The 12,500-nt window shown below is 37.0% G+C and overlaps 10 non-coding genes across 10 annotated transcripts; all 10 read left to right on the plus strand.

Moving 5' to 3' along the window:
* Positions 1-716: 716 nt before the first annotated feature.
* On the plus strand, positions 717-798 carry TRNAS-AGA (transfer RNA serine (anticodon AGA)). Its single transcript has one exon. It is a non-coding gene; the product is annotated as a tRNA-Ser (tRNA).
* A 664-nt stretch (positions 799-1,462) lies between these two features.
* Positions 1,463-1,534, plus strand: TRNAQ-UUG (transfer RNA glutamine (anticodon UUG)). Its single transcript has one exon. It is a non-coding gene; the product is annotated as a tRNA-Gln (tRNA).
* A 967-nt stretch (positions 1,535-2,501) lies between these two features.
* Positions 2,502-2,583, plus strand: TRNAS-AGA (transfer RNA serine (anticodon AGA)). The gene has a single exon. It is a non-coding gene; the product is annotated as a tRNA-Ser (tRNA).
* A 664-nt stretch (positions 2,584-3,247) lies between these two features.
* On the plus strand, positions 3,248-3,319 carry TRNAQ-UUG (transfer RNA glutamine (anticodon UUG)). Its single transcript has one exon. It is a non-coding gene; the product is annotated as a tRNA-Gln (tRNA).
* A 967-nt stretch (positions 3,320-4,286) lies between these two features.
* TRNAS-AGA (transfer RNA serine (anticodon AGA)) lies at positions 4,287-4,368 on the plus strand. Its single transcript has one exon. It is a non-coding gene; the product is annotated as a tRNA-Ser (tRNA).
* Positions 4,369-4,499: 131 nt separating this feature from the next.
* Positions 4,500-4,571, plus strand: TRNAQ-CUG (transfer RNA glutamine (anticodon CUG)). The gene has a single exon. It is a non-coding gene; the product is annotated as a tRNA-Gln (tRNA).
* Positions 4,572-5,538: 967 nt separating this feature from the next.
* On the plus strand, positions 5,539-5,620 carry TRNAS-AGA (transfer RNA serine (anticodon AGA)). The gene has a single exon. It is a non-coding gene; the product is annotated as a tRNA-Ser (tRNA).
* A 2,154-nt stretch (positions 5,621-7,774) lies between these two features.
* On the plus strand, positions 7,775-7,846 carry TRNAQ-UUG (transfer RNA glutamine (anticodon UUG)). Its single transcript has one exon. It is a non-coding gene; the product is annotated as a tRNA-Gln (tRNA).
* A 3,491-nt stretch (positions 7,847-11,337) lies between these two features.
* Positions 11,338-11,409, plus strand: TRNAQ-UUG (transfer RNA glutamine (anticodon UUG)). Its single transcript has one exon. It is a non-coding gene; the product is annotated as a tRNA-Gln (tRNA).
* A 967-nt stretch (positions 11,410-12,376) lies between these two features.
* On the plus strand, positions 12,377-12,458 carry TRNAS-AGA (transfer RNA serine (anticodon AGA)). The gene has a single exon. It is a non-coding gene; the product is annotated as a tRNA-Ser (tRNA).
* The last annotated feature ends 42 nt before the right edge of the window (positions 12,459-12,500 follow it).

Genomic DNA, 12,500 nt, shown 5'->3' on the forward strand with positions numbered 1-12,500 from the left:
ATACCCTATGATTTATGTCAATGTTCACATAACACTTTTTCCAGGTGTATGAAACTGACAAGGATTTGAAGTTGAAATGGCTTCAGGAAATGTTGGCGTTTTCTTCCTGAATCATCTTTTCTTGTGTTTTTCAGAATTTCCTACAGCGGTTTGTAAGCATTTTTGGTGGTGTTTCTCTAAAATTATTTTGGGCATCTTTTGAGTCTGTTTTTGTGGCTTTTCTTTGTAGCTCACAAAATGCACCAAAAGTCTCTCAGGAACATTGAAGGAGTTTTCCTAACCTTGCCATTGAATTGTATTATAAGTATGGAGCTCTTCTAAATGAAAAACACCTGAAGAATGATATGCTTATTTTAGTTAACTGCTTGGCATTTTTGGAAACTTGATGTGGTTAAAAGACGCCCAAAAGCCTGATAATATGAACAGCAAGTCTTTTTTACGTGGAAATTAATTTGTTCAGTGTTTTCAGCATTTTCAGATTAATTTTCAGGATGTTTTTGGAATGGACCCACTCCAAATCCGCCTTATAAAGAGGTAAAAGTCTTAAACTGTGCATGATTCCCATTGATGATGACTTTAAATCAGATTTTTACATTTTACTGGGACCTGGAAATTTGTTTCTATTTTCTGAGATGTTTTCCAGAGGGATAATCACTGATCTTGATCATGGTGCTATAAGAAAAGGTGTTTGATTCTCATCAAAAATCAACGTCTAAGTAGTCGTGGCCGAGTGGTTAAGGCGATGGACTAGAAATCCATTGGGGTTTCCCTGCGCAGGTTCAAATCCTGCCGACTACGAATATGTTCATATAGTTTTTTGACTGATTACCTGAGAAGATAAATTTGCGTGTGTCCTGTTTTATGCCACATGAAGGTGATATGCGAACTTTGGGCAGGGTTTCTAGAACCAGACTGACTTTATTTTTGGATGCATTTTATATACGCCGATCTGACGCTACATCCCACGTGCGTCATGCCACTAATTAAAAGAAGCGCCATGAGTGCCACCAGGTAAGTGGTGCATCTCCCTCTTTTGTCTAGCAGTTACAGACCACTGCTTTGGCAGATGTACTGAGACATGCACTTTTATTCACAGCAACCTTCAATTATCTCTTGGATAAAACTTTGTACCACACAATGAAAATTTTTTAGCCACTTCTGGATGAACAGCTTTCTAACAGTATAAGTTTTGCAGATATTTTTTTCTTCCCCTTTTTCCAAGTAACAGATCCAACACTCTATTTACTAGCCACTTTTCATCAACATTTAAAACTGTCATTGTTGAGATATCATGGAACTCTTGGCACACTTGTGGAAATAAAGTTTAGGAGATATTAATTTACCTTTGTGTATTAATTGTAGATTTGCACTACAGCTTTAGAGCCTTTTTTCACCATGATTCATGAGTTCATATGTGCTTTTTAGCACAAAAAAACTGCAGCCAGTTATTTTTTGTGCGTGTGGTTCCATGGTGTAATGGTTAGCACTCTGGACTTTGAATCCAGCGATCTGAGTTCAAATCTCAGTGGAACCTGGGCAGCTCTTTGTATATGTGTTTCAGTTTTTGCACTTACACTGAGTTCTCCTGTGCCAAAGGTTTAACATAAAAAGATAAAAAGAGAAAGTTAAAATCAACATGCAAAACAAAGATTTGAATGTTCCAAGCATCCATGGAGTGATCACTTTGAGTTCTATGGCCAAATCTACCTTTAAAGCAGGATTACGGAAACTTTAAATTGACTTTAAGTTACAGCACTCTTACGAACTGTGTCACGCAAAGCAACCATACCCTATGATTTATGTCAATGTTCACATAACACTTTTTCCAGGTGTATGAAACTGACAAGGATTTGAAGTTGAAATGGCTTCAGGAAATGTTGGCGTTTTCTTCCTGAATCATCTTTTCTTGTGTTTTTCAGAATTTCCTACAGCGGTTTGTAAGCATTTTTGGTGGTGTTTCTCTAAAATTATTTTGGGCATCTTTTGAGTCTGTTTTTGTGGCTTTTCTTTGTAGCTCACAAAATGCACCAAAAGTCTCTCAGGAACATTGAAGGAGTTTTCCTAACCTTGCCATTGAATTGTATTATAAGTATGGAGCTCTTCTAAATGAAAAACACCTGAAGAATGATATGCTTATTTTAGTTAACCGCTTCGCATTTTTGGAAACTTGATGTGATTAAAAGACGCCCAAAAGCCTGATAATATGAACAGCAAGTCTTTTTTACGTGGAAATTAATTTGTTCAGTGTTTTCAGCATTTTCAGATTAATTTTCAGGATGTTTTTGGAATGGACCCACTCCAAATCCGCCTTATAAAGAGGTAAAAGTCTTAAACTGTGCATGATTCCCATTGATGATGACTTTAAATCAGATTTTTACATTTTACTGGGACCTGGAAATTTGTTTCTATTTTCTGAGATGTTTTCCAGAGGGATAATCACAGATCTTGATCATGGTGCTATAAGAAAAGGTGTTTGATTCTCATCAAAAATCAACGTCTAAGTAGTCGTGGCCGAGTGGTTAAGGCGATGGACTAGAAATCCATTGGGGTTTCCCTGCGCAGGTTCAAATCCTGCCGACTACGAATATGTTCATATAGTTTTTTGACTGATTACCTGAGAAGATAAATTTGCGTGTGTCCTGTTTTATGCCACATGAAGGTGATATGCGAACTTTGGGCAGGGTTTCTAGAACCAGACTGACTTTATTTTTGGATGCATTTTATATACGCCGATCTGACGCTACATCCCACGTGCGTCATGCCACTAATTAAAAGAAGCGCCATGAGTGCCACCAGGTAAGTGGTGCATCTCCCTCTTTTGTCTAGCAGTTACAGACCACTGCTTTGGCAGATGTACTGAGACATGCACTTTTATTCACAGCAACCTTCAATTATCTCTTGGATAAAACGTTTTACCACACAATGAAAATTTTTTAGCCACTTCTGGATGAACAGCTTTCTAACAGTATAAGTTTTGCAGTTATTTTTTTCTTACCTTTTTTCCAAGTAACAGATCCAACACTCTATTTACTAGCCACTTTTCATCAACATTTAAAACTGTCATTGTTGAGATATCATGGAACTCTTGGCACACTTGTGGAAATAAAGTTTAGGAGATATTAATTTACCTTTGTGTATTAATTGTAGATTTGCACTACAGCTTTAGAGCCTTTTTTCACCATGATTCATGAGTTCATATGTGCTTTTTAGCACAAAAAAACTGCAGCCAGTTATTTTTTGTGCGTGTGGTTCCATGGTGTAATGGTTAGCACTCTGGACTTTGAATCCAGCGATCTGAGTTCAAATCTCAGTGGAACCTGGGCAGCTCTTTGTACATGTGTTTCAGTTTTTGCACTTACACTGAGTTCTCCTGTGCCAAAGGTTTAACATAAAAAGATAAAAAGAGAAAGTTAAAATCAACATGCAAAACAAAGATTTGAATGTTCCAAGCATCCATGGAGTGATCACTGTGAGTTCTATGGCCAAATCTACCTTTAAAGCAGGATTACGGAAACTTAAAATTGACTTTAAGTTACAGCACTCTTACGAACTGTGTCACGCAAAGCAACCATACCCTATGATTTATGTCAATGTTCACATAACACTTTTTCCAGGTGTATGAAACTGACAAGGATTTGAAGTTGAAATGGCTTCAGGAAATGTTGGCGTTTTCTTCCTGAATCATCTTTTCTTGTGTTTTTCAGAATTTCCTACAGCGGTTTGTAAGCATTTTTGGTGGTGTTTCTCTAAAATTATTTTGGGCATCTTTTGAGTCTGTTTTTGTGGCTTTTCTTTGTAGCTCACAAAATGCACCAAAAGTCTCTCAGGAACATTGAAGGAGTTTTCCTAACCTTGCCATTGAATTGTATTATAAGTATGGAGCTCTTCTAAATGAAAAACACCTGAAGAATGATATGCTTATTTTAGTTAACCGCTTGGCATTTTTTGAAACTTGATGTGGTTAAAAGACGCCCAAAAGCCTGATAATATGAACAGCAAGTCTTTTTTACGTGGAAATTAATTTGTTCAGTGTTTTCAGCATTTTCAGATTAATTTTCAGGATGTTTTTGGAATGGACCCACTCCAAATCCGCCTTATAAAGAGGTAAAAGTCTTAAACTGTGCATGATTCCCATTGATGATGACTTTAAATCAGATTTTTACATTTTACTGGGACCTGGAAATTTGTTTCTATTTTCTGAGATGTTTTCCAGAGGGATAATCACTGATCTTGATCATGGTGCTATAAGAAAAGGTGTTTGATTCTCATCAAAAATCAACGTCTAAGTAGTCGTGGCCGAGTGGTTAAGGCGATGGACTAGAAATCCATTGGGGTTTCCCTGCGCAGGTTCAAATCCTGCCGACTACGATATTAATTTACCTTTGTGTATTAATTGTAGATTTGCACTACAGCTTTAGAGCCTTTTTTCACCATGATTCATGAGTTCATATGTGCTTTTTAGCACAAAAAAACTGCAGCCAGTTATTTTTTGTGCGTGTGGTTCCATGGTGTAATGGTTAGCACTCTGGACTCTGAATCCAGCGATCTGAGTTCAAATCTCAGTGGAACCTGGGCAGCTCTTTGTACATGTGTTTCAGTTTTTGCACTTACACTGAGTTCTCCTGTGCCAAAGGTTTAACATAAAAAGATAAAAAGAGAAAGTTAAAATCAACATGCAAAACAAAGATTTGAATGTTCCAAGCATCCATGGAGTGATCACTGTGAGTTCTATGGCCAAATCTACCTTTAAAGCAGGATTACGGAAACTTTAAATTGACTTTAAGTTACAGCACTCTTACGAACTGTGTCACGCAAAGCAACCATACCCTATGATTTATGTCAATGTTCACATAACACTTTTTCCAGGTGTATGAAACTGACAAGGATTTGAAGTTGAAATGGCTTCAGGAAATGTTGGCGTTTTCTTCCTGAATCATCTTTTCTTGTGTTTTTCAGAATTTCCTACAGCGGTTTGTAAGCATTTTTGGTGGTGTTTCTCTAAAATTATTTTGGGCATCTTTTGAGTCTGTTTTTGTGGCTTTTCTTTGTAGCTCACAAAATGCACCAAAAGTCTCTCAGGAACATTGAAGGAGTTTTCCTAACCTTGCCATTGAATTGTATTATAAGTATGGAGCTCTTCTAAATGAAAAACACCTGAAGAATGATATGCTTATTTTAGTTAACCGCTTCGCATTTTTGGAAACTTGATGTGATTAAAAGACGCCCAAAAGCCTGATAATATGAACAGCAAGTCTTTTTTACGTGGAAATTAATTTGTTCAGTGTTTTCAGCATTTTCAGATTAATTTTCAGGATGTTTTTGGAATGGACCCACTCCAAATCCGCCTTATAAAGAGGTAAAAGTCTTAAACTGTGCATGATTCCCATTGATGATGACTTTAAATCAGATTTTTACATTTTACTGGGACCTGGAAATTTGTTTCTATTTTCTGAGATGTTTTCCAGAGGGATAATCACTGATCTTGATCATGGTGCTATAAGAAAAGGTGTTTGATTCTCATCAAAAATCAACGTCTAAGTAGTCGTGGCCGAGTGGTTAAGGCGATGGACTAGAAATCCATTGGGGTTTCCCTGCGCAGGTTCAAATCCTGCCGACTACGAATATGTTCATATAGTTTTTTGACTGATTACCTGAGAAGATAAATTTGCGTGTGTCCTGTTTTATGCCACATGAAGGTGATATGCGAACTTTGGGCAGGGTTTCTAGAACCAGACTGACTTGATTTTTGGATGCATTTTATATAAGCCGATCTGACGCTACATCCCACGTGCGTCATGCCACTAATTAAAAGAAGCGCCATGAGTGCCACCAGGTAAGTGGTGCATCTCTCTCTTTTGTCTAGCAGTTACAGACCACTGCTTTGGCAGATGTACTGAGACATGCACTTTTATTCACAGCAACCTTCAATTATCTCTTGGATAAAACGTTTTACCACACAATGAAAATTTTTTAGCCACTTCTGGATGAACAGCTTTCTAACAGTATAAGTTTTGCAGTTATTTTTTTCTTACCTTTTTTCCAAGTAACAGATCCAACACTCTATTTACTAGCCACTTTTCATCAACATTTAAAACTGTCATTGTTGAGATATCATGGAACTCTTGGCACACTTGTGGAAATAAAGTTTAGGAGATATTAATTTACCTTTGTGTATTAATTGTAGATTTGCACTACAGCTTTAGAGCCTTTTTTCACCATGATTCATGAGTTCATATGTGCTTTTTTGACTTTATGACTTTAAATTTACTTTAAGTTACAGCACTCTTACGAACTGTGTCACGCAAAGCAACCATACCCTATGATTTATGTCAATGTTCACATAACACTTTTTCTAGGTGAATGAAACTGACAAGGATTTGAAGTTGAAATGGCTTCAGGAAATGTTGGCGTTTTCTTCCTGAATCATCTTTTCTTGTGTTTTTCAGAATTTCCTACAGCGGTTTGTAAGCATTTTTGGTGGTGTTTCTCTAAAATTATTTTGGGCATCTTTTGAGTCTGTTTTTGTGGCTTTTCTTTGTAGCTCACAAAATGCACCAAAAGTCTCTCAGGAACATTGAAGGAGTTTTCCTAACCTTGCCATTGAATTGTATTATAAGTATGGAGCTCTTCTAAATGAAAAACACCTGAAGAATGATATGCTTATTTTAGTTAACCGCTTCGCATTTTTGGAAACTTGATGTGATTAAAAGACGCCCAAAAGCCTGATAATATGAACAGCAAGTCTTTTTTACGTGGAAATTAATTTGTTCAGTGTTTTCAGCATTTTCAGATTAATTTTCAGGATGTTTTTGGAATGGACCCACTCCAAATCCGCCTTATAAAGAGGTAAAAGTCTTAAACTGTGCATGATTCCCATTGATGATGACTTTAAAGCAGATTTTTACATTTTACTGGGACCTGGAAATTTGTTTCTATTTTCTGAGATGTTTTCCAGAGGGATAATCACTGATCTTGATCATGGTGCTATAAGAAAAGGTGTTTGATTCTCATCAAAAATCAACGTCTAAGTAGTAGTGGCCGAGTGGTTAAGGCGATGGACTAGAAATCCATTGGGGTTTCCCTGCGCAGGTTCAAATCCTGCCGACTACGAATATGTTCATATAGTTTTTTGACTGATTACCTGAGAAGATAAATTTGCGTGTGTCCTGTTTTATGCCACATGAAGGTGATATGCGAACTTTGGGCAGGGTTTCTAGAACCAGACTGACTTTATTTTTGGATGCATTTTATATACGCCGATCTGACGCTACATCCCACGTGCGTCATGCCACTAATTAAAAGAAGCGCCATGAGTGCCACCAGGTAAGTGGTGCATCTCCCTCTTTTGTCTAGCAGTTACAGACCACTGCTTTGGCAGATGTACTGAGACATGCACTTTTATTCACAGCAACCTTCAATTATCTCTTGGATAAAACTTTTTACCACACAATGAAAATTTTTTAGCCACTTCTGGATGAACAGCTTTCTAACAGTATAAGTTTTGCAGTTATTTTTTTCTTACCCTTTTTCCAAGTAACAGATCCAACACTCTATTTACTAGCCACTTTTCATCAACATTTAAAACTGTCATTGTTGAGATATCATGGAACTCTTGGCACACTTGTGGAAATAAAGTTTAGGAGATATTAATTTACCTTTGTGTAATAATTGTAGATTTGCACTACAGCTTTAGAGCCTTTTTTCACCATGATTCATGAGTTCATATGTGCTTTTTAGCACAAAAAAACTGCAGCCAGTTATTTTTTGTGCGTGTGGTTCCATGGTGTAATGGTTAGCACTCTGGACTTTGAATCCAGCGATCTGAGTTCAAATCTCAGTGGAACCTGGGCAGCTCTTTGTACATGTGTTTCAGTTTTTGCACTTACACTGAGTTCTCCTGTGCCAAAGGTTTAACATAAAAAGATAAAAAGAGAAAGTTAAAATCAACATGCAAAACAAAGATTTGAATGTTCCAAGCATCCATGGAGTGATCACTTTGAGTTCTATGGCCAAATCTACCTTTAAAGCAGGATTACGGAAACTTTAAATTGACTTTAAGTTACAGCACTCTTACGAACTGTGTCACGCAAAGCAACCATACCCTATGATTTATGTCAATGTTCACATAACACTTTTTCCAGGTGTATGAAACTGACAAGGATTTGAAGTTGAAATGGCTTCAGGAAATGTTGGCGTTTTCTTCCTGAATCATCTTTTCTTGTGTTTTTCAGAATTTCCTACAGCGGTTTGTAAGCATTTTTGGTGGTGTTTCTCTAAAATTATTTTGGGCATCTTTTGAGTCTGTTTTTGTGGCTTTTCTTTGTAGCTCACAAAATGCACCAAAAGTCTCTCAGGAACATTGAAGGAGTTTTCCTAACCTTGCCATTGAATTGTATTATAAGTATGGAGCTCTTCTAAATGAAAAACACCTGAAGAATGATATGCTTATTTTAGTTAACCGCTTCGCATTTTTGGAAACTTGATGTGATTAAAAGACGCCCAAAAGCCTGATAATATGAACAGCAAGTCTTTTTTACGTGGAAATTAATTTGTTCAGTGTTTTCAGCATTTTCAGATTAATTTTCAGGATGTTTTTGGAATGGACCCACTCCAAATCCGCCTTATAAAGAGGTAAAAGTCTTAAACTGTGCATGATTCCCATTGATGATGACTTTAAATCAGATTTTTACATTTTACTGGGACCTGGAAATTTGTTTCTATTTTCTGAGATGTTTTCCAGAGGGATAATCACTGATCTTGATCATGGTGCTATAAGAAAAGGTGTTTGATTCTCATCAAAAATCAACGTCTAAGTAGTCGTGGCCGAGTGGTTAAGGCGATGGACTAGAAATCCATTGGGGTTTCCCTGCGCAGGTTCAGATCCTGCCGACTATGAATATGTTTATATAGTTTTTTGACTGATTACCTGAGAAGATAAATTTGCGTGTGTCCTGTTTTATGCCACATGAAGGTGATATGCGAACTTTGGGCAGGGTTTCTAGAACCAGACTGACTTTATTTTTGGATGCATTTTATATACGCCGATCTGACGCTACATCCCACGTGCGTCATGCCACTAATTAAAAGAAGCGCCATGAGTGCCACCAGGTAAGTGGTGCATCTCCCTCTTTTGTCTAGCAGTTACAGACCACTGCTTTGGCAGATGTACTGAGACATGCACTTTTATTCACAGCAACCTTCAATTATCTCTTGGATAAAACTTTTTACCACACAATGAAAATTTTTTAGCCACTTCTGGATGAACAGCTTTCTAACAGTATAAGTTTTGCAGTTATTTTTTTCTTCCCCTTTTTCCAAGTAACAGATCCAACACTCTATTTACTAGCCACTTTTCATCAACATTTAAAACTGTCATTGTTGAGATATCATGGAACTCTTGGCACACTTGTGGAAATAAAGTTTAGGAGATATTAATTTACCTTTGTGTATTAATTGTAGATTTGCACTACAGCTTTAGAGCCTTTTTTCACCATGATTCATGAGTTCATATGTGCTTTTTAGCACAAAAAAACTGCAGCCAGTTATTTTTTGTGCGTGTGGTTCCATGGTGTAATGGTTAGCACTCTGGACTTTGAATCCTGAGTTCAAATCTCAGTGGAACCTGGGCAGCTCTTTGTACATGTGTTTCAGTTTTTGCACTTACACTGAGTTCTCCTGTGCCAAAGGTTTAACATAAAAAGATAAAAAGAGAAAGTTAAAATCAACATGCAAAACAAAGATTTGAATGTTCCAAGCATCCATGGAGTGATCACTGTGAGTTCTATGGCCAAATCTACCTTTAAAGCAGGATTACGGAAACTTAAAATTGACTTTAAGTTACAGCACTCTTACGAACTGTGTCACGCAAAGCAACCATACCCTATGATTTATGTCAATGTTCACATAACACTTTTTCCAGGTGTATGAAACTGACAAGGATTTGAAGTTGAAATGGCTTCAGGAAATGTTGGCGTTTTCTTCCTGAATCATCTTTTCTTGTGTTTTTCAGAATTTCCTACAGCGGTTTGTAAGCATTTTTGGTGGTGTTTCTCTAAAATTATTTTGGGCATCTTTTGAGTCTGTTTTTGTGGCTTTTCTTTGTAGCTCACAAAATGCACCAAAAGTCTCTCAGGAACATTGAAGGAGTTTTCCTAACCTTGCCATTGAATTGTATTATAAGTATGGAGCTCTTCTAAATGAAAAACACCTGAAGAATGATATGCTTATTTTAGTTAACCGCTTCGCATTTTTGGAAACTTGATGTGATTAAAAGACGCCCAAAAGCCTGATAATATGAACAGCAAGTTTTTTTTACGTGGAAATTAATTTGTTCAGTGTTTTCAGCATTTTCAGATTAATTTTCAGGATGTTTTTGGAATGGACCCACTCCAAATCCGCCTTATAAAGAGGTAAAAGTCTTAAACTGTGCATGATTCCCATTGATGATGACTTTAAATCAGATTTTTACATTTTACTGGGACCTGGAAATTTGTTTCTATTTTCTGAGATGTTTTCCAGAGGGATAATCACTGATCTTGATCATGGTGCTATAAGAAAAGGTGTTTGATTCTCATCAAAAATCAACGTCTAAGTAGTCGTGGCCGAGTGGTTAAGGTGATGGACTAGAAATCCATTGGGGTTTCCCTGCGCAGGTTGAAATCCTGCCGACTATGAATATGTTCATATAGTTTTTTGACTGATTACCTGAGAAGATAAATTTGCGTGTGTCCTGTTTTATGCCACATGAAGGTGATATGCGAACTTTGGGCAGGGTTTCTAGAACCAGACTGACTTTATTTTTGGATGCATTTTATATACGCCGATCTGACGCTACATCCCACGTGCGTCATGCCACTAATTAAAAGAAGCGCCATGAGTGCCACCAGGTAAGTGGTGCATCTCCCTCTTTTGTCTAGCAGTTACAGACCACTGCTTTGGCAGATGTACTGAGACATGCACTTTTATTCACAGCAACCTTCAATTATCTCTTGGATAAAACTTTTTACCACACAATGAAAATTTTTTAGCCACTTCTGGATGAACAGCTTTCTAACAGTATAAGTTTTGCAGTTATTTTTTTCTTCCCCTTTTTCCAAGTAACAGATCCAACACTCTATTTACTAGCCACTTTTCATCAACATTTAAAACTGTCATTGTTGAGATATCATGGAACTCTTGGCACACTTGTGGAAATAAAGTTTAGGAGATATTAATTTACCTTTGTGTATTAATTGTAGATTTGCACTACAGCTTTAGAGCCTTTTTTCACCATGATTCATGAGTTCATATGTGCTTTTTAGCACAAAAAAACTGCAGCCAGTTATTTTTTGTGCGTGTGGTTCCATGGTGTAATGGTTAGCACTCTGGACTTTGAATCCAGCGATCTGAGTTCAAATCTCAGTGGAACCTGGGCAGCTCTTTGTACATGTGTTTCAGTTTTTGCACTTACACTGAGTTCTCCTGTGCCAAAGGTTTAACATAAAAAGATAAAAAGAGAAAGTTAAAATCAACATGCAAAACAAAGATTTGAATGTTCCAAGCATCCATGGAGTGATCACTTTGAGTTCTATGGCCAAATCTACCTTTAAAGCAGGATTACGGAAACTTTAAATTGACTTTAAGTTACAGCACTCTTACGAACTGTGTCACGCAAAGCAACCATACCCTATGATTTATGTCAATGTTCACATAACACTTTTTCCAGGTGTATGAAACTGACAAGGATTTGAAGTTGAAATGGCTTCAGGAAATGTTGGCGTTTTCTTCCTGAATCATCTTTTCTTGTGTTTTTCAGAATTTCCTACAGCGGTTTGTAAGCATTTTTGGTGGTGTTTCTCTAAAATTATTTTGGGCATCTTTTGAGTCTGTTTTTGTGGCTTTTCTTTGTAGCTCACAAAATGCACCAAAAGTCTCTCAGGAACATTGAAGGAGTTTTCCTAACCTTGCCATTGAATTGTATTATAAGTATGGAGCTCTTCTAAATGAAAAACACCTGAAGAATGATATGCTTATTTTAGTTAACCGCTTGGCATTTTTGGAAACTTGATGTGGTTAAAAGACGCCCAAAAGCCTGATAATATGAACAGCAAGTCTTTTTTACGTGGAAATTAATTTGTTCAGTGTTTTCAGCATTTTCAGATTAATTTTCAGGATGTTTTTGGAATGGACCCACTCCAAATCCGCCTTATAAAGAGGTAAAAGTCTTAAACTGTGCATGATTCCCATTGATGATGACTTTAAATCAGATTTTTACATTTTACTGGGACCTGGAAATTTGTTTCTATTTTCTGAGATGTTTTCCAGAGGGATAATAACTGATCTTGATCATGGTGCTATAAGAAAAGGTGTTTGATTCTCATCAAAAATCAACGTCTAAGTAGTCGTGGCCGAGTGGTTAAGGCGATGGACTAGAAATCCATTGGGGTTTCCCTGCGCAGGTTCAAATCCTGCCGACTACGAATATGTTCATATAGTTTTTTGACTGATTACCTGAGAAGATA

Source organism: Ranitomeya variabilis, chromosome 2, assembly GCF_051348905.1.
Source record: "Ranitomeya variabilis isolate aRanVar5 chromosome 2, aRanVar5.hap1, whole genome shotgun sequence".
NCBI classification, from domain to species: domain Eukaryota; kingdom Metazoa; phylum Chordata; class Amphibia; order Anura; family Dendrobatidae; genus Ranitomeya; species Ranitomeya variabilis.